The following is a 26225-nucleotide window of genomic DNA, read 5'->3' on the forward strand; positions in this document are numbered from 1 at the left end:
CTTAACAAGTCACTGGATAGCACTTTGTTTAGATTTTGTATTACCGACGCTAAACGGATCTTACGGCTTCAAAATAAAACCAGTCGTGTATTCAATACTATTGTGGGATTGATATTTTGAAAAATGGGAATTTTTGACCATCTAGTTTCGGAGATATCAACTAATGAACTGTATTAATTTTACGTGATGTGTAACGGGTGGATGACCAGCTATGACGACGTAGCAATAGTGTACGGTGTGAGGAACTGATAGGCATAATACAAAACAATATGAAAGCTTTTTACTGAAATGTTCGACCACCTTTCTCGATTGAATTGCCTTTTGAACCCTTTTTAACTTCTTTCGCGACGAATGAATAAGATTTCGGGGAATACTGACATTTGACGCTCAACGCTATAGTAATATTGAAGAATGGCGTTGTTGCCATGATTACAGCACCACTTTCTATAGGTGTAAGAGACCTATTTGTGCATAAGACGTGATTGTGTAGGACAGGCAGAGTATACAAGCTTTGATGAAACCGTGAAGCCGGCAGCAGCGTAAAAGCATTGGATTTTATTGTACGCCGCGGTTCAAACTTTTGGTTCGTACGTGTAGGTACGAAGCTACCTTAAAGATCTTATTGGTGATACAGATAGAAAACTTGATTTTTCAAAATTCAATGGCAGATTCGTAATCGTCAGCCCTGATTACCCCACGAAGTAGAATTTTATGTAAATCTCACGAAATGAAAATTTAGTACCGTTATATTGGATCCGCCATATTGCTTTTTAAAAATTCAATGGCACATCCGTAATCGGTAGCCAGCGAAAACCCCTCGAACAAGAATTTTATGAAAATCTCGCAAATTGAAAAATTTGTTCCGCCATATTGCATCCGCAATCTTGATTTTACAAAATTCAACGGCAGATCCGTAATCGGCAACTTCGAAAACCCCTCGCACAAGAATTTTTGAAAAATCTCGTAATTTGAGAATTTCGTTATGTTGGATCGGATCCGCCATCTTGATTTAAAAAAATTCAAAGGCAGATACGTAATCGGAAGCCGCGAAAACCCATCGAACAAGATTTTTATGAAAATCTTGCAATTTGAGAATTTTGTCCCGTTAAATTAGATCCGCCATGTTGATTGTTCAAAATTCAACAACAGATTCATAATCGGCAACCCCGAAAACCCCTCGAACAAGAACGTTACGGAAATCTCGTAATTTAAAAATTTTGTTCTCTTAGTTTGGATCCGCCATATTAATTTTTCAAAATTTAATGACTTTTTCGTAATCGGTAGCCCCGAAAACCCCTCGAACATGAATTTTACGAAAATCTCGTAATTTAAAAATTATGTTCTGTTAATTTGGATCCGCCATCTTGATTTTTCAAAATTCAATGGCATTTTCGAAATCGGTAGCCCCGAAAACCCCTCGAACATGAATTTATGAAAATCTCGTAATTTGAAAATTATGTTCTGTTAATTTGGATCCGCCATCTTGATTTTTCAAAATTCAATGCCATATTCGTAACCGGACAAGTACGTTCAAGACGTATTTGAACATAATTTGTACCGATCCAATCGAAGTTGAATGTTGTGAATAACACCAGGCGATCCTGAAAGTTGGAGGGGAATCGATTTTTCAAAGTCTGTACCTTCTTGAAGTAACGAATGACTTTCATGTGAGTTTTTACCGATTTTCATATGTTCTGGTTAAAAAAAGGTTGCCATCGTTCTTATTATTCAAAAGGACGATTCTGCAATTTTTTATTTCTATTAATTTTTTAGTAATTTCAATGAAACGTTCTGAGCCCGATGAGGATTCTCAACACTTATTTGTTGCTGGAGATTATATTTCGAATTACTGATAAATACTTGGCCTCGAATGGATATAATCAATTTTAGTACTGCACGTAACTTTCTTTATAACTTTTGCTTCATGAGCTTGTTTTTCCTCGAAAATAATTATTATGAATGATTAGTGACTCCTATGCAAAAAACGTCATTTTTCAATCAAAGTTTCCGATTTGTTGGGTAAATATTCCAAATGATCAATAAAAACTTGGCCTTCAGTTGATATCAAGAGACTCGGTAGAGTCTCGGGACAAGTACATTGACAGCCCTGTCGTCTGCTGGCCCGAGGCTCTCGCCGAGACTATACTTTCTCTGAATAAAACCATTCGCGGTGGTGGGGGTAAAATTGGCATGTGATTTTCTTTAATTGCGAAGCTCATGAGTTATGTACGGCTTTGAAAATTGAACTTTAAGCTAATTAAGAAGTTCTCTGTCGAATGAGCCCAAAATCAGCATTCTCGAGGGCGTATTTGCTGAGAAAAAACTTTGCACGGGCTTAAGATTATGCAAAAGTTACTAACACATTCGGGATTCGACGTATCTGTATACGCGTACTCTGACCGCTACAAGCATAGGCTCCTTGGCCCCCATGATCACCAATCCCCGGTGAGAATATTCTTGTTCCAACCAATGAGCAATGAAAAAAATCCTAGGCCAATTACATCAAAGTTTGAAATGGCATGCGCAAGCATATAGCATGTGCATTTCAGTATACTGACTATGAATGTACAATATATATGACGTCAACTTCAGAATGTAGCACACGGCGCAGCACAGCTGGTAACAGCAGTCATAAATCAATCGACATACATATATATATATGGGTACAAACCATGTGTCAGTTTTTGATCGTAATAATAGAGTTTCGACATTACGAAGTGCGTGCGGGATAAATAAAAAAATAATTTTCATCATCTAAAGAAGTGCGGATTACTATTTATGTTGTTATTTGTGATATATGAAACCGGTATCAAAGCGGCCGCGTAAATGTAGTCTGTGATGTGTGTGTGAAAAAGAATATAAAAAATGCGCGATGCATATGTCAACGAAACTTTTCAAGATTTCATTATTTCGTTCGATTGGAAATAAGTGTTAACTGATATAATCCTTCAATTAAACCAGAGTATGAGAAATATTGTCCAGTGCGAATATATCGTCAGTGGCGTGGTTATATGTCAAGGTTATATATACGAATAAATAGAACTAAAATACACGCAACTGTTAGAATGATATTAGTAACTTTAATTGAATAAATGTTTTCTAATTTATATCTTATGTTATCATTATTTTTAAACATCCCCATATTTTGCTTGATATTCAGTTTGGCTCTGCCCTCTCCGATCCTTGTTTTCACCCCATCAGTTTGCAGCGGATCGATTTATATTATTAATTCGTTCCCTAATATGTGTCCTATGATTTTCTACTCCTTCATGATGATTGTGGTAACATGATTCGAGAGGTTTCTAACCATGATCTTGAATTGCACATTTCATAAATCAGATTTTCATAAAAAAATCTGGTCTTGGTAGAGTGTGTAGTTATTCTAATTAAAAAATTGATTATAAAAGTCTTCAGTTGCTCATTTATGGATAGATTTGAAATTGCTGTCTTCGAAGCTTATTGCGCAGATACGTTGAACCGCAGCAGATACCTGCGAACTCTGAAATTCCTGTGGATAAATATATATGCGACGGATCCCCCTTATCTTTGATTATGGTAATATATAATGGAACTTGGTTCGGCAAGCTTTTAAGTGTTCCTTTTCAAATAGTATTGAAGTTTATATGACTGATATACAGCGAATACTTCCAAACTTTGATATTTCTGTGTTGCAGCATGTGTGCCAATCATTCAAATCATTTACTCCAACCGTATCATGTAATCTAGATAATTCATCACAAAAGTCTGCCGCTTTCCTAAATACTTCAATTTTCCTTTTTCTACTCTATTCTGAGTTTTTGAATTTCTAAATTGATTTCTGAATTGACCTGAAATGGTTTTCCTCCAAAACCAATGCAGGTACCTTAAACGTCTTTGAATTCTGTTGCTCCGCTGAATTAAGTTCGCTTAGATTTTTGCTGCTTTGAGTTCTGGCATAATAAATGTTAGAAGTTTTCGGGTACTTTTTTTCAGCAACTATCAAACTGTGGATAATTGGACTTCAGCGGCCACTTGCAAACTTTGGAAATATATTTCATTGGGAGCACATTTTGGATGAGATGAAATCTCTAGATTCAGAATGCAAAAGCGACATTTAAAGTGGGCAAATCTGTTGGATTTTTCGTGTTCTTTCATTTGAATTTTGAAGAAAAGGGATAAATAAAATCTGTTCTATTAAGGAAATCTTTACGTCAGTTCTTTCTCCGTTCAAAGACTTGGAAACAATTGCCAAAGGCCAAGGACAGACCGGTGACGAAATATTTCCAGTATAATTTTGACGAAAAATAGATCTTTTGTCGCGGACACCAACGTTATGAGCCGAAAATCATATTACAGCCCACGAGACGCATTTCTTTACTCTTTTGGGTTCCTATTACACAAAGCATATGAGAAGATAAGGGGGAAAATCACCAACGTGGAAGAAAAAACCAGTGCCGAAATATTTCCAGTACAATTTTGACGAAACATATGTCCTTTTTTGTGGAAACCAACGTTATAAGCCGAAAATCATATCTCGGCCCCCAACCCGCTTTGTACCATTCTCTTGAGTTCCCAATAAGCATAGCATATTAGAGTAGAAGAAAAAAATAGCCCAAGTCCATGGACAGACCTGTGACGGAATATTGTCTGTACAATGTTGACGAGAAATTTGTTAGTTTTCGTGGAAACCAACGTTATAGGCCGAAAATCATATTACGGCCCACAACACGCATTTCTTCATGCTCTTGGAGCCCAATAGACAAAACATATTAGGAGACAAGGAGAAAAATCACCAAAGTCCAAGACCAAACCAGTGCCTAAATATTTTCAGTACAATTTTGAAGAAAAATTGGTCTTTTACGTGGAAACCAACATTATAAACCGAAATTAATTTCTCGGGCCTCATCCCGGATTCCTCCATGCTGTTGAGTTCCTAATAGGCATAACATATTAGAGTATAAGAGAAAAAATCGCCAAAGTTCAAGGGCAGACTTGTGACGAAATATTTTCACTACAATTTTTACGAAAAATTGGTTTTCTATGGTGGAAACCAACTTTATAAGCCGAACATCATACCCAGGGAAAATAAGGTTGTGAAAAGTACATTGATGGTCCCTTATTTGCTGATAATTTCATGAAAAAGATTATCGCATAAAAAAATGTTCGTATGAGAATGGAATCTATAAAAATGTACTAAGCAAATAAGTCATAGAAATTTAAACTAAAATACTATAACCGTCATAACATAAATGAGGAACTTTTGAGAAAAAAGGCGTGATATCAAACCATAAACTTCCCCTTGGGAAAAAAAGGTTGGGACAAGTACATTGATGGTCCCTTGTTTCTGGATGACATAGAAAAAAGATTCAGAACCACGAAAAAAATCCTATAGAAATAATAAACGAAAAATTGAAAAGTTCAAAAAAATTCAACAAAAATAAAAAACAATCGAAAAAATTCTGTAAAGAAAAATAAAATTTTTCAAAAAAATTCATAAATATTGAACAAATTGAAAAATGTACTATCCAAGTTACATGCATTAAAAAATGTATGATATCAATTAGAGGCCAAGTTTTTATTGATAATTCGGAATATTTATCCAACAAATTGGAAACTTTAATGAAATTCATGATAATTATTTTCACGAAAAAAGTTAATGAAAAAAAAGTCATAACGGAAGTTACGTGCAGTACTAAAATGTATTATATCAATTCGAGGTCAAGTATTTATCAGTTATTCGAAATATAATCTCCGGCGACAAATGAGCGTTGAGAATCCTTGTCAGGCTCACAACGTTTTATCAAAATTACTAAAAAATTAATGGAAATGAAATCATTAAAAATTCACATGAAAGTCATTCGTTACTTCAACAAGGTACATACTTTAAAGAATCGATTCCCCTCCGATTTTCAGGATCCCCTGGTATTATTCACAACATTCAACTTCGATTGGATCGGTACAAATTATGTTCAAATACGTCTTAAACGTACTTGTCCGGCCCATCACTTTTTATTCAAATTGCTCATTCGAAAACAAATCAAAAACAAAGTTAATGCATGTGTTAATATTAAGGAACAGTAATTCCCGAGGAAATAATTTTCCTTCGAATCGCTCTTGTCAAAATGAAACGAAAATGAAAGATAAAGTTGATTAATCTATTTATATCATATGAAGTCAGAATTCACAACAAAATAATTTTTCTCCAAATTCCAGGAATCCACGTGTCGTACTCGACTAGTGATATTTATCAAAATGTGTACGTGACTATAGAAAAAAAAACATTGCATGGCTGAGTAGGTTCGAAAATTTCTAGTAATGCGCCTGATTATTTCTCATTTTCATTGGTTCACTGAAGAAAATGAGAAGTGGATATTGCTGTACGAACTTGCGAACAATCAAGTTCAAATTACTTGGAGATCTTATTTTTATTTCTATCCATTTTATTATATTTATTATTATAGAACAGACCTGATTTGTTTTCGAATGAGCAATTTGAATAAAAAGTGATGGGTCGGACAAGTACGTTTAAGACGTATTTGAACATAATTTGTACCGATCCAATCGAAGTTGAATGTTGTGAATAATACCAGGGGATCCTGAAAGTCGGAGGGGAATCGATTCTTTAAAGTCTGCACCTTGTTGAAGTAACGAATGACTTTCATGTGAATTTTTAATGATTTCATTTCCATTAATTTTTTAGTAATTTTGATAATACGTTGTGAGCCTGAAAAGGATTCTCAACGCTCATTTGTCGCCGGAGATTATATTTCGAATAACTGATAAATACTTGACCTCGAATTGATATAATACATTTTAGTACTGCACGTAACTTCCGTTATGACTTTTTTTTCATTAACTTTTTTCGTGAAAATAATTATCATGAATTTCATTAAAGTTTCCAATTTGTTGGATAAATATTCCGAATTATCAATAAAAACTTGGCCTCTAATTGATATCATACATTTTTTAATGCATGTAACTTGGATAGTACATTTTTCAATTTGTTCAATATTTATGAATTTTTTTGAAAAATTTTATTTTTCTTTACAGAATTTTTTCGATTGTTTTTTATTTTTGTTGATTTTTTTTGAACTTTTCAATTTTTCGTTTATTATTTCTATAGAATTTTTTTCGTGGTTCTGAATCTTTTTTCTATGTCATCCAGAAACAAGGGACCATCAATGTACTTGTCCCAACCTTTTTTTCCCAAGTTTTTATATTGCAGGTAACTTGGATAGTACATTTTTCAATTTGTTTAATATTTATGATTTTGTCTGAAAATTTTTTAGTTTTTCTTTATAGAATTTTTTTCGATTGTTTTTAATTTTTGTTGAATTTTTTGAACTTTTCAATTTTTCGTTTTTTGTTTCCATAGAATTGTTTTCTTGGATTTGAATATTTTTTCTATGTCATCCAGAAACAAGGGACCATAAATGTACTTGTCCCAACCTTTTTTTTCCCTAGGGGAATTTTGGGGTTTGATATCACGTTTTTTTTTTCTCGACTTCCTCGATTTCGTTTTGACGGTTACAGAATTTAAGTTCCAATTTTCATGTGTTATTTTGTTAGTATTTTTTTTAAGATTATTATTTTGTTTGACCATTTTCAAAGATTTTAAACACTCACGATAATGATATGATACTGTGAACTATTTCCCGCACCACCGCAGGGGTAGAGTTCCAGGCGCGTTCTTTTTACGTCACTTTATGTCCATTAGGAACCCAAGTACATGGGGAAATTCATGTTGGTGGTAGGAATATGATTTTCGGCACTTAAGGAAGTTGAGGCATTAGAATGAAAATGATGCTTTCAAACCGATTGTATCTTATAAAGGGAAGTGTAAAAAAAAAATCAGGTAAATTTTCAGACATGTTAGAAGCGTCGTTGCTGAGAAAAATCAATAACAATTTGGGCCAAATAAAATGTAATCTTATGGAAGTTAAGAAACGATCAGTAATATCTCCGTTAAAAATGATACTAAAAATATAAAATTTTTTGGGCAACATAAGCAAGACTTGCTGAATAATGTCAATTTTTTCAGATTTATTAGGAGATTTTCTAAAATTATATTAATAATAATCTGTTTCCCGTGCAGTTTTTGGAGGCTAGGATCGTCACCGTTCGTGTTTTCGACTGAGCTTTCACCAGTTTTTCGTCTTTTTTCCCCCAACTTTTCTTTAAAGTAATATTGCCGAACTGTAAACTGGCCTAACTTTTGAAAGGTACAGATCATAACTTTTGGGTAAAAAGAATGACTGTACAGCCTCAACTTCCTTAACGTCGGATTCCGAGAAAATACCCTATTTTTCGTCAAAATTGTACTGAAAATATTTCGTCACAAGTCTGTACTTGGACTTGAGCGATTTTTTCCCTTGTACTCTAATATGTTATGCTCGTTGGGGATCCAAGAGCACGGAGGAATGCGCGTTGGAGGCCGAGATATGATTTTCGGTTTATCACTGTGGTTTCGACGAAAAAAGACTTATTTTTCGTAAAATTTGATGTAAAAAATTATCGGCACAGATCTATCCCTAGACTTAAGCGATTTTTGACGAAAAATAAATAAAATTCAAAACAAATCCAACAGAATTGGCAATTTGAAGGTATTATATCGTAGGAATGAATATGCTGAATTATCTTTAAATACCTGGCCTCGAAATGATATCATAAGTTTAAATGCTGGATGTAACCTAGATGGAAATTTCTTTCAATTGATTTGAAAAAAACTTTTTTTTATTTGTCGTTTTTTTATTGCTTATGTTTTATTTGATTTTTTTGACACTTTAAAATATAATTACAGATTTGTATTTTTGTGATGTAATGTTTTTTCAGGATTTGTGAATTTTTTTTTATACGTTTTGTTGAAATTGTTTACAGTTGGTTTAATAATTTTTTTATGGAATTGTTTTTCCACATTTTTCGTGATATGATCAGGAAACAAGGGACCATCAATGTACTTGTCCCAACCTTTTTTCCCTAGGGGAATTTTTGATATTCTGTATCAGATCTTTTTTCTCAAAAGTTCGGTAATCTTGTTTTTCGGATTACATTAAGCTGAGCTAACCATGCACAATCACGCTGGGTTGAAAAAGAAATAAAAACTATATACTCTACGTTCGGAAAATTGAAAATTTTATAGAACCAATCTTTTAATTATTCACTTTGCTTTTAAATATTCACATACGATACAAAAGTACTCGTCACATCCATATATTCTTGTATGTCCTTACTTATTTGTTTTGCAAAATTAAGAAAAACAATTGACTATTAGTAGGCAAGAAAAAGTTGTAATAGTAAAAAATTCTCTTTTATCTCATGTAACTTGCTGTTTATGAACTCAAGAACAAATATCAACAGAGTGTGGAATGCGAAATTGAAACATTGGTCGATTTATCGAGGAATACTATGTCATGTATGCTAGAATAAATTGAATTTTTGCAAATAATCTCTTTCTTATTGTTTTCAAATAATAAATCGAAAGCCGTATTTTGACAAATAATTATAGTCAACAATTTAAACCCTAGATATTTGTTTCGTGTGTCCAATGCTTGAAATTCAATTGAAAACTCTTATTAACGTTGAAAATACCGCGATAATCTGTATATTAGTGGATAAATCATTCACTAATACTGCCGGGTTTTAATGTATTTGAATATTATTCACGGTTTAAAATAATTTTCATTGCGAAATTTGATAATTTTTGTTTACATTTTTCGTGGTATAATGCGAAAACGGGCGATCATCGATGTACTCCCTAACGGATGTAACGATTGGTCAAAAAAAGTACAATCCGCTAGGGCAAGTCCAAATTTTTTTTCTCCGAGGGAGGATTTTTGCGGCTTGATATCCAATCTTTTTTCTGTGGTAGTTCTAAATTTTCAAATAAGGTTTTCGAAAGTTTTCCACTATTTCTATTATGATAATCGAAAATAATTTATCCAATGATTTTCGTTAAGTTTTCTGCAATTTATAACAGTTTGAAATTCTTCGAATGTTTGATGTTTCCTCATGTTTCCCTCATGATGATGGTGATGATGATGATGAAACACGATGATCCCCTCATGTTTCATCGATTCCGAATGTGTCCACAATTTTGTGGGATTAACCCATTAAGGAGTTTCGGTACAAAAGTCTAAATATTAAGAAATTGATCAAACTTGGTGATAATGTTGTTCAACATCAAGTGCAAAAACACAATTTTTTTCAAAATTTTCTTCTACTTAGTTATCGGGTAATTACGCATTAAAGCAGATTTCTTATGCCCGGAATGTATACCTATATATATGAAAACGCTATGCTTATACACGTGAACTTTAGTGATCAATTACTCGATAACTGTGTAGAAGAAAAATCTTAAAAAATTTGTATTGCCAAATTCGGCACTAAAGAATATGTTCACCAAATTTTATAAAATTCTAAACTTTTTGAAATTTTTTATGTTTTTAGCATGGTTTAGCATGGCAACATTGTATTGCCTGTACCGAAACTCCTTAACGCCTGACTTGACCAAAATTCTTCGCTAGTTTTGGCGTAATATTTTGCATCGAAAAAAAATTCTAAAAATTATTGCATCCATCTTTCCTAATGTTTTCAGATCCGCTCTAACCGAGTCCGCGATCAGATTGACATAAAAAACAGTTTAAACAATAGTTTTTTAATGTTTTTTAAAAAAAAACGTGAATTTTGCTGGTCTATTTTTTTTCGAAACGTCAATTTCACTCCGATAAAACTGTAAAATAATGCTTTGAACTATCGTATCGTGGTCATCGATAGTTGCTCTTGAGACATACGTGGTTGAAATTTTTTTTCCGGTATCAAAAAATAAATATGGCGGTTGTTTATATGCGACGTCATTCGCGTAACGCGTTACATGTATTTACTCGTCAAGAATGCATCACAGGAAAAAAATCAAAAGTACAAAAGTTGTTTTATTTGTTGAGATCTTTTCAATGATGGTCCCAAAAATGGGGCCCGATACAATTTTGGGCCCGGTGAGCCCAAATCACGATTTTTCATTAAAAATACTCAGATTTCATGAAAAGTAAGTTTCACATTACCCGGAGCTCCCCTGTTGGTGGTCCCAAAATTGGGCCTGATATGAATATTGGGGCCTGTAGGGCCCAAATAATGTTTTATATGCAAATTTTATTCCTATTATCGTAGAACTTGACTTTTCACATGATTTTTTGTTCTACAACTATGAAATACGAAAAGGTAGTCCATACTTCTCCTAATTCAGAATGTTTGAATGCTCCTAGCCGTTGCTGAATATAACGTTGCCCGGTTTTCACCACGTGCAGGTGAACATTCGTTGAAAACCTTCGTTTTTTTTGTTGTTTTTTTTTGTTTTTTTTTTGTTTTTGGCTGTCTTAAAAGAAGTTATATAACGGTCTTGGGCAGCCTCGTCACCTGTATAACCCTCGGGCCAACCGCTTGCCTCTTGTTTGATTTTAAGAAAAGTGTTTATGTACCCGGTGAAAAGGCCCTCCTCCTGTGTATCGCGGTTGTACTGCGTTATCTCATACTGCCAAATCTCGCTCACGGTTAATATTTTATACCCGCACGCAACAGCTTTTCGCAATTCATCCACCACCCAAGTACCGCTAAATACACGCTCCGCGGGGTCTTCATGAGGACACGCGTCCTGGTTTATTGTTTCGCAGCAGCTACGACATAACCCGAATAACAGGCGCTGGTGCATTCGCACCGGCAGCACCGGATTATAAAGATTTTGCGGTGGAAGCACTGTACATTTAACAAGGCCCTCGACGCGGGAAAGACTGATATTATTTTCGGGACCTGTCAACGCCCTGCACTCGTCGCCGACATATACCGTTGGATGGCCCACCGGATATTTACCGTACTTGCAGATGTATGGGTACAAAGAGCAAACGTCAACATATCGTATCTGCTCCCCGTCTTTCACATCGTACAGAGTGACCATGTTTTCCGTGCGACCACCGAAAAAAGCATCGCGCGGATTGAGAGGCTCCGCTCGAACCCGAGCGTGATCACTCACAAAAGCGCTCATCTCTAAATCTGTTTTTACCATCCGGTCATACGCGCACTCCCAAATCTCGGGTAACGTGTAGCCGCTTGAGCGGATTCTCTGCGATATAGCGTTTGTTCTCTCGAGACGCTCGTTCAATGTATCACCGTCGCTTTGTTTACGGTCTCTGTTTACAGTGAAACAGCTCAAGCACCCGTGCCAATAGCAACCGTGAAACTGTAACACGTGGGTTGAATCAGGTGTTTCATAGTAGCCGTCTACTAATAAATTTTAAGGCAATTTAAACTCGCGCGAGCGTCCTGCGTGAATGATACGACGATTTAAAGAATGCTCCATCCACACGAGCCAAGAGATCGCTTTTTTTGACTGATTGTGAGCCCATCTGTAACCACCCGTAGGTATAATACCGATCGTGTTAGGTTTTAAAAAATTTTTTCGAAAGATTTGAAAGCAGGCGGACGCGATTGTTGTGTTTTCGCGAAACGGGAAAACGCGTCCGCTGTTCATGAACATTTTCCGAAAAACCACACAGGCTTGTCTCAATATCGTAACGTCGTTTTTACAATAGGTTATGAGCTCGTTTGAAAAGTTAAATACATAAGAGGCATTCTTTAACGCGTTATACCATGCAAAAAAACGCTCGCGTTCCTCCGAGCGCATAGTGTCGGGAGAGTAATCGATTGCGGGCGGCATCGGCCCAATATAATTTTGATTCTCTGGTCTATTGAACAGATGCGGAAAAGATCTTTTGGCGAGAGCAGTTTTTAGACCGAAAGATTTAGGCAGGGCGCTCAGAGGCATGTGAAAGTAGTTCAAGCTGTCGAGAAACACGAGTTTGCCAACGCGCATTGTGATGATTTTAGTGCCGTTCATTATTAAAGACGGGAGCTGTGTTTTTTTCTCCTCGATGAAGTAGCGCAGGATAAACTGGGCGTTGAAGCCACCAGGTTCGTCCTAAATATAAACTCGTGATCCCCGCAATGCTCGCACGGCTCGTCTATAGAAGCGTTATCGCAGCACCTGGTACAGACGCGCTGAGCTACGCAAAGATTCGGTTCGTGAACACGCGTTGCAGGATCACCTTTTACAGGAGTACACTGCTGCGTTTCAAAATCATAGAATATGAATATGTTCTCTTTTGACTTCTCATCGGCGCGAATAGGCCTCATATAGCACAGGTGATTATAAGGCTGCTGCGATTTACACGTTTTACAGAAACCCTCCCCACACACATGCGTCTTTTTCTCTAAAGGTCTTATCGAGCGAAAGCAGTTACGGCACCGTTGAAGAGACTCGCAAACAGTGTTTACCCTGCGTTTACGACGGATGGTAATAGACCTGTGATTTTCTAAACATTGTTCCCCAAAAAATCGCGGTTACATGTCTCGCATCTGACCGCGGCAGTTGTTTCTTTTTTAAACATCTATGATCCCGACGAGAACGGGTGTTACAGATTGCGCAGAAGTTTAAGCTGCCTACAGAGCCACACAGATTCAAGATAGGCTGGAAATGATGCGACCGCTCATAATACAGAATGTATAACGTGTGCCGGACTGAGCCTACTGTATCTATAACCATCTTTGTACCATCAAACACCGGTCTTTCGCGTCGCCCCAAAGTCAAAAACTCGAAAACCACGATAGCTAACCCCTCGCGAGCCAAATAATTCTGGTATATAGCAATTTCGCGCATACCACAGCCAGCGGGCTGTATAACAACATTTGTGCTTCTCGTGAGCTCAAGCGCCGCCTCTTTTTGAAGCGACCCGTTAATCTGTCGTATACGCTGCCATCTAGAATGCAGAGCCCCCGAGCGTATCTCACCCCTTTCCGCGTACGCGCGTGCTGTTACTAACGAGCGCGGTAGACACAGATTGTCGGTATTTCGAATCGTTAAAATTGATTTTTTAGCAACGCCCTCGTGTGTCAAACCTTTTCGCCCCCTACCCTCCAAGCCTTTAACGATACATACTTTTATATGGAAAGAATCATCAATATCCAGAGACGCTGCACTTTGAGCTATGTTTGTTATTAATTGCCAGATATCTACAAATGTATAGGCGCGGACAGGACGGAATGAAAGCCAAACGGGGCCGTGCGCTAAGCAGCTCGCGGAGAACGAGATCCCCGCGTAGTCACCACCCTCACAGTGACTCGTGAGATGCGTCAGAAGATCGCGGAATGCTCCTTCTAGCCATGCTGTCACGTTTGTACCAGCGTAAGGTTGGCGGATACGCAATGTTATCTCCCGACCACGTAGTTGAAAACGTTTGAAATAACGGGCTGTATCGCGCGTGATGATGATCCGCCCTCCCGGGGGTTGCACATCCCCGAAAGCCTCGTTCCCCTGTGTAATGCGCGTTCTTCCCCCGCCCGTTTGTATATCTGTAATCAAACAAAGGCGTGAGTTATAGAGTAGAGATCGTCGAAATTGAAAAGTTCAAAAAAATTCAACAAAAATAAAAAACAATCGAAAAAATTCTGTAAAGAAAAATAAAAAAATTTCAAAAAAATTCATAAATATTGAAGACATTGAAAAATGTACTATCCAAGTTACATGTAGTATAAAAATGTATGATATCAATTGGAGGCCAAGTTTTTATTGATAATTTGGAATATTTATCGAACAAATTGGAAACTTTAATGAAATTCATGATAATTATTTTCAAGAAAAAAGTTAATGAAACAAAAGTCATAACGGAAGTTACGTGCAGTACTAAAATGTATTATATCAATTCGAGGTCAAGTATTTATCAGTTATTCGAAATATAATCTCCGGCGACAAATGAGCGTTGAGAATCCTTGTCGGGCTCACAACGTTTTATCAAAATTACTCAAAAATTAATGGAAATAAAATCATTAAAAATTCACATGAAAGTCATTCGTTACTTCAACTGCTCATTCGAAAACAAATCAGGTCTGTTCTATAATGATAAATATAATAAAATGGATAAAAATAAAAATAAGATCTCCAAGATCTTTCGTCAAAATTGTACTGAAAATATTTCGTCACCTGTCTGTCCTTGGCCTTTGGCGATTTTTTCCAAGTCTTCATACCAAGAAAGAACTGATGTAAAGATTTCCTTAATAGAACAGATTTTATTTATCCCTTTTCTTCAAAATTCAAATGAAAAATAGATCAAATTCAAGACACGAAAAATCCAACAGATTTGCCCACTTTAAATGTCGCTTTTGCATTCTGAATCTAGAGATTTCATTTCATCCAAAACGTGCCCTCAATGAAATATATTTCCAAAGTTTGCAAGTGGCCGCTGAGGTCCAATTATCCACAGTTTGATAGTTGCTGAAAAAAAGTACCCGAAAACTTCTAACATTTATTATGCCAGAACTCAAAGCAGCAAAAAAAACTAAGCGAACTTAATTCAACAAAGCAACAGAATTCAAAGACGTTTAAGGTACCTGCATTGGTTTTGGAGGAAAACCTATTCAGGACAATTCAGAAATTAATTTAGAAATTCGAAAACTCACAATGGAGTAGAAAAAGGAAAATTGAAGTATCTAGAAAAGCGGAAGACTTTTGTGATGAATTTTCTAGATTACATGATACGGTTGGAGTAAATGATTTGAATGATTGGCACACACGCTGCAACACAGAAATATCAAAGTTTGGAAGTATTCGCTGTATATCAGTCATACAAACTTCAATACTATTTGAAAAGGAACACTTAAAAACTTGCCGAACCAAGTTCCATTACATATTACCATAATCAAAGATAAGGGGTGATCCGTTGCATATATATTTATCCACAGAAATTTTAGAGTTCGCAGGTATCTGCTGCGGTTCAATGTATCTGCGCAATGAGCTTCGAAGACAGCAATTTCAAATCTATCCATAAATGAGCAACTGAAGACTTTTATAATCAATTTTTTACTTCATATAGATGTTACAGTTAGAGTCAAAATGTAAAATGAATGGCAAAGTATTTAAATTGTATAGTTTACAGATTTTTGCAGTATTTTAATGATCCGAATCTACAGCATTATAATGAAAAGTTGTCAAAAGTCATGATGTTACATTAAAATGACATAGCGCACATTGCATTCAGCAATTCTGTAAGTTTCTGGGGATGTTGGTAGGCATCATATTTGATCGCATCCAAAACTGAGCAACAGTAGACTTATCGGAATCAATTTTTTTTATAATAATTCCATATTTGTAGTTTGCAAAGTGGAAATACTCAACATACATGTCATTCTATAAGTTTTGTTATCAAAATTTGTGTTTGCATACCGCATTCCTAAGATACGACTTTTCATATCATTAGCAAAAAAAGCAACCAAAGGCTTTCTGGAAAAGTTTCCAAATTTATCACTCGATAGACCTAATGAGAAAAGAATAACTACACACTATACCAAGACCAGATTTTTTTTTTTAAATCTGATTTACAAAATGTGCAATTCAAGATCATGGTTAGAAACCTCTTGAATCATGTTACCACAATCATCATGAAGGAGTAGAAAATTATAGAACACATATTAGGGAACGAATTAATAATATGAATCGATCCGCTGCAAACTGATGGGGTGAAAACAAGGATCGGAGAGGGCAGAGCCAAACTGAATATCAAGCAAAATATAGGAATGTTTAAAAATAATTATGACACAAGAAATAAATTAGAAAACATTTATTCAATTAAAGTTACTAATATCATTCTAACAGTTGCGTGTATTTTAGTTCTATTTATTCGTATATATAACCTATGTACACATGATATATAACCACGCCACTGACAATATATTCGCACTGGACAATATTTCTCGTACTCTGGTTTAATTGAAGCATTATTTCAGTTAACACTTATTTCCAATCGAACGAAATAATGAAATCTTGAAAAGTTTCGTTGACATACATGCATCGCGCATTTTTTATATTCTTTTTCACACACACATCACAGACTACATTTACGCGGCCGCTTTGATACCGGTTTAATATATCACAAATAACAAAATAAATAGTAATATGCACTTCTTTAGATGATGAAAATTATTTTTTTATTGATCCCGCACGCACTTCGCAATGTCGAAACTCTGTTCATACGATCAAAAACTGACACATGGTTTGTACATATATATTGTAACGGTACGATGGTGACAGAACACCCCGTTACGCGTGAATTCGAGCTTCTTATAAATAAAAGGAGCAGGTGTGAAAGAAAAGCAAGAGTCAACTCAAAGTAATGGCAAATTAAACAAAAAAAGCTTTTATTCAATGTTTTGTTGTTTCGATGTGTGGTTCAAGTACAAAATCTCAGCACCCTTCCTTTTAGAGTCTCTCGAAAGTGATAGTTCGCAAATGGGTCTGTCTCGTATAATAATTTGACAAAATGAACGAATTGATTTCTGGTTCGCGATTAATTTTAGTTCAAATATCGCACTCATTCGCAAGAAGAAGTTCGCCATAAGTTTAATTTAGTCGTCATCAATCGCTTCTTGATAAATTACGTTTCACAATATAATCGATCAGTCTTTCGCAAATGAATTCATAGTGTTTCGTGGAATGATCTAATGTTCGCAAATGAAATGTGGTCTTTCGCAAAATGATTTAGTGTATCGCAAATGAATTTTAGTGTTTCGCAAAATAATTTAGTGTGTCGTGGAATTAAGTTTAGAGTTTCGCTATTGATTTGGTGTTTCGCAAATGAGATTTAGTGTTTCGCAAATGAGAATTAGTGTTTCGCAAATGATTAAGTGCGCACGGAATAAAATTTCGCAAAATAAAGTTCGTAAATGATATAGCTCGCAAATTCGTAAACAATAATTTTCGCAATTTAATCACGTTTCGCAAAATTTAGAAAGTTTCAATTTAATAACGCTCGCAATGTTTTTTAGAAATTTTTGATAAATCTTTCACAATGTTTAGAAATTTTTGATAACGCTCCGCGATATTTTAGAGGTTTTTGATAGAGAATGATTCTAAACTCAGGAAGCCAAGATTTTTGAGAAAGATGGACTAGAACCCACCCAGGAATCTTAAGACAGAACGAAATCGAACTGTCCCCGCCCTCCTGGCATGAGTGAGAGGAATCCACCAAGAATCTTATGATCGAACGAAGCCGAACGATCACCGCCCTCTTGGCAGACAAGGAACAGGTAATCTAGCCAGAAATCTTCAGAGGGAACGAAATCGAACCCTCCCCGCCCTCCTGACTAGATCGGTGCCTCACACTGACAATCCTGAACCCAAACGAAATCGAAAGGGGCCCGCCCTGTCAGTATGAGTCGGTGGTTTATAAAAATGCTTCCTGAGCTCGTTTTTTGACTTAATTTGCGTAATGCGGACTCTGGTTTCCTAGGCCAGAGTCGGCGAATTTGCGTAATGCGGATCCGAGTTGCGAGTCTCGAGATCGGCTTAGCGAAAGCGGGCCTAGCGTGATGAGGGCTAGACTGGCTGCTCAGACCAGTTTCCATGGGCTCTTTATATTCACGCGAAACAACGACCAACTATCATAATAATTTTGTCGCATTGCGACAATTACGCCCATTCACCAATCAAGTTCATCTCAAACCTTCTTAAATTTCCCGATTGGTTAAATTTTGTGTCGTATGTTCTTTTCTATTGGTTGATTGTCTCTGACCAATGCCTTTTTTCGAAGTTTCAGCGACGCGCAAACGCGACACTTCGTTATGCCAATTATCAGTGAATGATTTCTTGATTCGTTGTTCTTGAAAGTTTCGCATTGGTCGGATCTCTTGATTGGTGAATGTGCGCTTGTTGTCTGAAGCGCGCGAAATACATTTGAATTTGGATTTACCCAATTTGTTTGATATTATAAAATTTCTTCAATTTGTAAGTGCTTTTACTGTGAGATTTCCACCCTCCTAATTTTCCCTAATTCTTTCTTAAGTTTCAAATATTTTTATGTCAGACGATTGAATTTATTTAAGTGAATTTTGACGAGCTAGTTAATGTGTGTGATCGATGCGAGGTGGGTCGATACGCGAGCCCAGGCGCTGACGCCTCGATTGATTGATTATCGCACTGCGCTCTACTTTATCGGTACGTCCGATAACTAATTTATCGACCCGTCTGGATCGTCTCAATATATGTATATCGGTCGAATTTATGACTGCTGTTACCAGCTGTGCTGCGCCGTGTGCTACGTTCTGAAGTTGACGTCAGATTTCCAATCATCAACAACTAATTTCAACAACCAATCACAACGTCGAAAAATGGATGTCGTCAGATCCAACGAATCAGAAACTCGAGAGCATCAAAGTGCCTTTGATGGTGTTTATAAATACAGAAGCATAAATTCTTGAATGTGTTGGTAACTTTTGGATAATCTTGAGCCCGTGCAAAGATTTTTCTCAGCAATTACAACACCGATCATGCTGATTTAGGGCGGAATCGAAAGACAATTACTCAATTGGCTTAAACTTCAATTTTCAAGTTGCTAAATGGCTCCTGAGCTTCGTAATTCAATAAAATCACATGCCAATTTTAACCCCACCACCGCGAATCGTTTTATTCAGAGAAAGTATAGACTCGGCGAGAGCCTCGGGCCAGCAGACGACAGGGCTGTCAATGTACTTGTCCCGAGACTCTACCGAGTCTCTTGATAAAAAGGCATATTGTAACTTTAGTGTACCTCGTACTAATCGCGGTACGCCAATAACGAGTCAGCTGACGAGTCAACTGACGAGTACCCTGTGGTCAATATAACAAAGCCTTTTTAAACATATCCTGTATATACCGCAAGGGCTAGAGATAAAGAGAGAGAAAGCGCGCGAGTGAGGGAGAAAGAGAGAGAAGACGTCATTATTTCTTTACCTGAATCACACTCCATCAGCTCTTGAAACCATAGGCCGACGCGTCTAGCTTCTAATCGCTCCTCGTTTAGACGCTCCTCCTCCTCCTCCTCCTCCTCCTCCTCCTCCTCCTCCTCCTCCTCCTCCTCCTCCTGTTGAGCATCTATCGGATACACCCCCAGCTGATTCTCGGGCTGTACGAGGTCATCTTCCTGCTGACGATGGTGGTGATACGATGGACCCGCTATCGCTCCGTCGTCATCGTTAGCTCTGGCTTGCCGGTACACAGCTGTTTGGGTTATTTCATAATTTCTGTTTATTAACGCGGTTTATTTTTATTTTATTATCACTGTACGACTATGCTTACCCAGTATATCAGACCGATCGCTAAACATCAAGGAGGGGTTGAGAATAGTCGACGCCTCGTCGTCATCAGACTCGGGCTGCAGCGGTATCGGTTCGGCCGATGCTGCCGAGGTGCTCGCCCTAGGCTCTTCCTCAGCCCTCTCCTCATGCTGCGGTTCTGAAAAAATACCGCTCCAGTAGTTTTTATATCTAAAACGAAAATCGAGGATAATAAGGCCAAAACAGAGCTGAATACGCACGGTAGAGGGCGGTTTGATGCTCTAGATCCGCTTCCTCCACAGCTCTCGTCGCCTCAGCGAGAGCCTCTTCTTCTTCGTTACTCACCGCATCGTAAAACTGCCGATAGCCTATGGTGAAATCCTGCGGTATCGGCTCGGCCGGGGCTGGCGAGGTGCTCGCTCTAGGCTCTTCCCCTACCCCCTCCTCATGCAGCGGTTCTGAAAAAATACCGCCCCAGTAGTTTGTATGTCTAAAAACGAAAATCAAGGATAATAACGCCAAAACAGAGTTGAATACGCACGGTAGAGGGCGGTTTGACGCTCTAGATCCGTTTCCTCCACAGCTCTCGTCGCCTCAGCGAGAGCCTCTTCTTCGTCACTCCCCGCATCGTAAAACTGCCGATAGCCTATGGTAAAAATAGCTGCTGTATTGCTAACCGCCAACAACAGTGATTTATCGAGATAATGGTACTTACATCTGATTTCATCGACAAGGCCTCTTACGCGGGGAGCTTCTAAAACACCGCGGCGCTGTAACTCCTCATACACAACACCCAGCACTCGTTGACCACTTAATATGCCTCTGTTATAGGCCACCACTAGAGCACGTAAAGGGGCCCACCAGATTACGTATTTAAGTCTGTTCACGAGTCGATTACCCGATAAACGCAGCAGCTCGTAACACCATAGGTCGTTACACCGACGTCTCAGCTGAGCGCTATGCGGTTTTGTTAGACGTAAAAGACCCAAAATAGAAGAACGCATTGATTCATCCGACATTGTAAGGGATAATCGTTAAATACCGTTCTATATGACGGTTGAATCGCTACTGACATATCTCGAGCGAGAAGATAGGTGTGAATCATAATTAAAATGCTAGCGATACTTTTTTCAAGACAGCAAAGGAGCAGTCGCTGAAGTTTAACAGTACTCTGCATGGTCCCTGGTGTTTGCGTGAAAAAGCACGCGCACGAGTGAGACAGCTTTGTTTATGCCTGCAAGCATATTTCCGAGCATATTGCTCCATCTCCTGTATAGCATCTTCTCCCGAAGACCGAGCTGTGTCTTTAGCCCTCGGAGATACGCCTTTCATAAGTCAATCGGTTGAATCCGCAAAAATAGCATATAATAAAGAATATATATCGATGGGGTTTGTTTAGAGGCATCAAGAGGCTGCAGCCGTATGCGTCGTTTTGACAGCTCTGTATAAAGCATCGCGTCTCACGGGAATTTGTACAGTCAGAGTATCCCAACGACTTAATTACGGTGGATTATTATGGTCCCCATCCGAGATTCTACGTCGGGAGTGCAATATATTTTTGTTCTTATCGACGCATTTTCCAAGCTGGTTCGGCTTTATCCAATGAAAAGAGCTACCACGGTAGTCACGTTGAAGAAAATTTTTGATGTATATTCTAACGGTACGTTTGTGCTTGTGCACACCGTCACGCGTGGATTCGAGCAATTCTATGATTAAGAAGAGCGGGCATGAAAGAAAAACAAAAGTAAAATGAAATTAAATTGAAAATAACAAATTATTTATTAAATTTTGAATATTCACGGATTAAATTACAAAAATAAATGAATTTTGTTTTGCCTGAGAATTGTGTTTTATTAGATTTTATTTCGCATGAATAATTTTATTTCCGGTATTTTTCTTGATAATACTTAATTTTTATTGAAATTTCGCGATAATCTAATTTTTCGAAATTGTAATGACTATTATCTCGCCAACGCTTGTTTGATCGATTAAATAATTATTTTTATTGAGCTCTTAATTTTATAAACCCACTTCTTGACTCTATACAATACAAATTGAGTGTGACGAGTGTATTTTATTTGCTTTTTCACTCTTTTGACTCGATATAATTCAAATAAATTGTTTTCAGTGAGTTAAATTGGTTTTGCATAATTTAATTAGTTCAACATAATAATTGACTCGAAATTGTCTCGTTTTGAGAATAAAGAAAACTTGCTTGGTTTTAGTAATTTTTAATGAATTTAATCGCCACTCAGAAAGCAATGATTCGTTGATGGAAAAGAATCCACCCAGAGATCTTGAGACAGAACGAACCCGAACTGTCCCGGCCCCTCTGGCGTGGAAAGGTAGGAGTCCTACCCAAGAATCTTGTGACCGAACGAAATCGAACGGCCACGGCCCTCTTGGATAGAAAAAAGGATTGAAAATCTACCAGGAATCTTGAGACAGAACGGAATCGAACTGTCCCGGCCCTCCTGGATAGATCGGAAACTCTCACCTAAGAATCTTGAGTTCAAACGAAATCGAATGAACCCGGCCCTCCTAGCGTGAGGAGGAAAGGTGTTGTTTTTTTGAATTCTGAGTGGGATAATAGCGATGTTATTTTGCTCTTTGTTTTTAGAGCTATTTTTGAAATGAGCCAAAATTTGTATGCTTCTTTATTCTCGCTATTATAGCGAGTACACGTGGCGAAATCCGGAGGCAAGACTGGCTTTTGGTTATCGGCATGCGAGTCGAGCTCTCAAAGATTCGAGACGTGACTGGCTCTTTGTCTACTCGGTGAGCGTTGTTGCTTTAGCGAGTCTAGCGTGGCGAGATTCAAGACAAGACTAGCTCCTAGCGTAGCGAGATTCGAGACGAGACTGACTACCAGAGCTTCTGCGCTCGGGTTTTTATACTCTCCCGAACAAAGGAAATAATAATAATAACGCGCTTGGACTTTGTCCCTTACTCTAATTCGCTGCGCGACTTAACGAAGTACCCTCGGTACCTAGTGAGTCAGAGAGTTTTAGTCTTCAATATGAGTAACGTAGTATATATTTCGGCAACACCGTAGCCCCTAGGTTAGTGTACGTGCTCACGTACAAACATTGAATCTACTTATGAATCTACTACATGAAGTCGCGTATAGGAAACCCAGCTTCTGCGTGTTTCGTTTTTCATCAGTGGGTAAAGAAATCCGAAGTATGTACGGGAAAAGAAACATCCCTAACCTCAAAGAAGACTTAAAAAATGATTAAATTGACGGTGTCTTCTTTTCATATTTTCTATTTCTTATTGTTTCCGAAAATAATTGATGCATGAAACACACAAAATGTTCGTTACAAATGTATAATATTTCTTTTGCAATACTGTGTTTCTATCGTTGACTCAATTTGCGCATGTTCGGACGGTTTCGAAAGTGCTGCTGTAACTTATATTTGAATGAAGCGCCATAACCTACAATTCTGCGGTGTTGCCACATTTGCGTGTTGCTCAAAAATCTTGTCTTACTTCCAGTCATTTCTTAGAACACAAGCAAGCTTTGCATGTTTTCCAAAAAGAAAAATGTTCATTGGGCATTCGTTTATATCTTCTCCAAATTTTATCAAAATCTGTTTGTTAACTTCAACGTTATAAATTAAAAAGTGCGTCTGAATCACAGATTCACATAAGACTCCATGTTAACTGCTTCAAATTAAATCATTGATATCTCTTTTCAAAGTCAACCAAAGGTCACAAAATTTTAACTGAGTCATTTTTCGAAAGATTTTGACATCTTTACAAATTTTTATAATTTTCTGTTTGTTAATTGATTTACCGAGGGTACTTTCTTAATCTCGAACCAGGGACTCCCACTCTAAATTCTCTGATTGGTGCGCTAACTCCCCCGCGTGGGTCCCAATTGGCCGAGTCGAGCTGTAGTCACACCGCGCATGTGCAAGAATTCAATATATTTCAATAAAACAGTTTTTTGATCAATTTTAATTCATTTTATGACTTTCTCCATTATTTTGTTTTATTTTCTATCAATTCTGTCCATAAGATTATTTTTATTTTATTTTATTCACAAATTTGCCGAAAGTCACGTTCTTGCACGTGCCTGTTGAATGTAGGTCATCGCGCATGCGCACTGCACGCTCGATCTTTCAAAGAAAAGTTTTTTTAAATTTTTAAATGATTTTACTCTGAAATCTTCACCTATTTGTTCAAAATATGTTTTTCTAATGATCCGCATTAATTTTCTGAACAAGAATAATATTATTTAATTAAAATGGAATAAAATCAAGAATTTTGCGAGTCTAGGGAATTTTGGTGAAGCGAAATTGAGTTGGCAGCGCTGAGCGCCTCGCTTCCCGAGTGCCGCTTCGCGAAGTGACAGGTTTTCAACATGGCCGCCGATGTAAACACTCGTGCGTGCCATGTCGTCGAAATAAGTGTTTAAGAGTGTGTTTGGCTTCAATATATCCCCGCTGTGGGGAAGCCCAAAAGGATCCTCTCAGACAACGGGTCACAGTTTACTTCGGACTTATGGCGAACGACCTTGGAGAAGGCTGGAATTAGGGTGATTTATTCGTCATTCAGACACCCGCAATCAAACCCAACGGAGCGGATGATGCGTGAGGTAGGTCGCTTTTTTCGAACCCTTTGTTCGGAGCGACATACAAAATGGGCCCAATATGTTCCACGAATCGAAAATTTATTTAATTATACCACTCATTGTAGTACGGGTTGCATCCCCTTCGAGCTGCACTTCAATAAAAAGCCTGACGACCCGATATTTGAAATGATTGCATTCCCGGAGGCCCCGGCCCCTTCGGTTGAACGAAGGCTGTTTTTGGCCAAAGAGAATTTACTCAAGAACTTTTAACGTCGTAAAAACCAACAGGGTCACCATAAGCCATATGAGTTGAAAGTTGAGGACCAGGTGCTCTTGCGCGTCCCACATTTATCGAGCAATACCGATCGTGTAATTCGTAAGTTTTTTCACCTATTCGAGGGTCCGTACAAGATTCGTCGGGTATTGGGTAATTCATACGTATTGTCATATGTTGATAGCGATTCGATAAAGGGTACTTATAATCGCACCAGTCTGCGCAAATATCACCAGCCACTCGACTAATTGCCTAATTTATTGAATGTCTCTTGATTCGATCCAAACAGCCCATACCGTAGTAGACGGGTTTATTTTGTTTTTTGTTTGAACTCGTGGAATCCCGTGGTCTTATCGAATAGCGAGTTTTGAAATCATTGAGACTTCGTTTTTCGTGGGAGAGATTAAGCCGGCGCAGTTGGATTAATCTCGTACCGAACAATATCGAAGATTGCACGGAGAAACACTACTTGGCATTGAATTCGGCTCAATTTTTGATTCAATTGAAATTTTTCCAAATTGAGTGGAATACGATAATGAACAACGATATTGAATTAAGACGAGAACGAAGAAAGAGACTATTCGTTTTACAAACTTTTATAAAATTAGTATTCAATTTTTTTCCAAAATTGTTCCTTGTCATGCGGTGTTTTATTATTTTAATGCAAAGTATAATTTTTCCATTAATCTCGAAACTTTTTTATTTTCGAGTTCAAAATAGATGATCTAGAAATTTATAACAACAACGATAGTTGAGAATAATTTTTTTTTTTTTTTTTTTTTAATTTGTATACCGGGGTTGGGGAAAATGCATTTACGCACTGGGGGGGCCTATAAGGCCCCCTGTGTGCCGGACTCTCCATTACGGAACTACCGGCTAAAAACCCCACCCCCGGTCTCCTAGCAGCCACCCCGGAACCGCTTTCGCATTACTTCGGGGTGGCGCTCTATCTCTCTGGACGCCCCTCAGGGCGTCCCATCCTCCGCGAAGGCCCGCTTGCGGCGGAGGACAACCTCGACAAAAAGGTCGACCTCCACCCAAGGCTCTTCGCCCAGGAGCATAATCCGGACGATGTTATCCGGAGTTATGCTCCCGTACTTCTCCTCCAATGGGGCCCTCCACACTCTCCATTCCTCGCATTCGAAGAACGTGTGGAGGGCATCGTCCCGCGGGGACCCGCAGCATCGGCAGGACGGATCCGGAACCTTCCCCATTTTGTGGAGATAGGCCCGAAACCGTCCGTGCCCCGTCAGCATCTGGGTGAGGTAA

This window comes from Venturia canescens, chromosome 5 (assembly GCF_019457755.1).
Source record: "Venturia canescens isolate UGA chromosome 5, ASM1945775v1, whole genome shotgun sequence".
In the NCBI taxonomy this organism is placed as follows: domain Eukaryota; kingdom Metazoa; phylum Arthropoda; class Insecta; order Hymenoptera; family Ichneumonidae; genus Venturia; species Venturia canescens.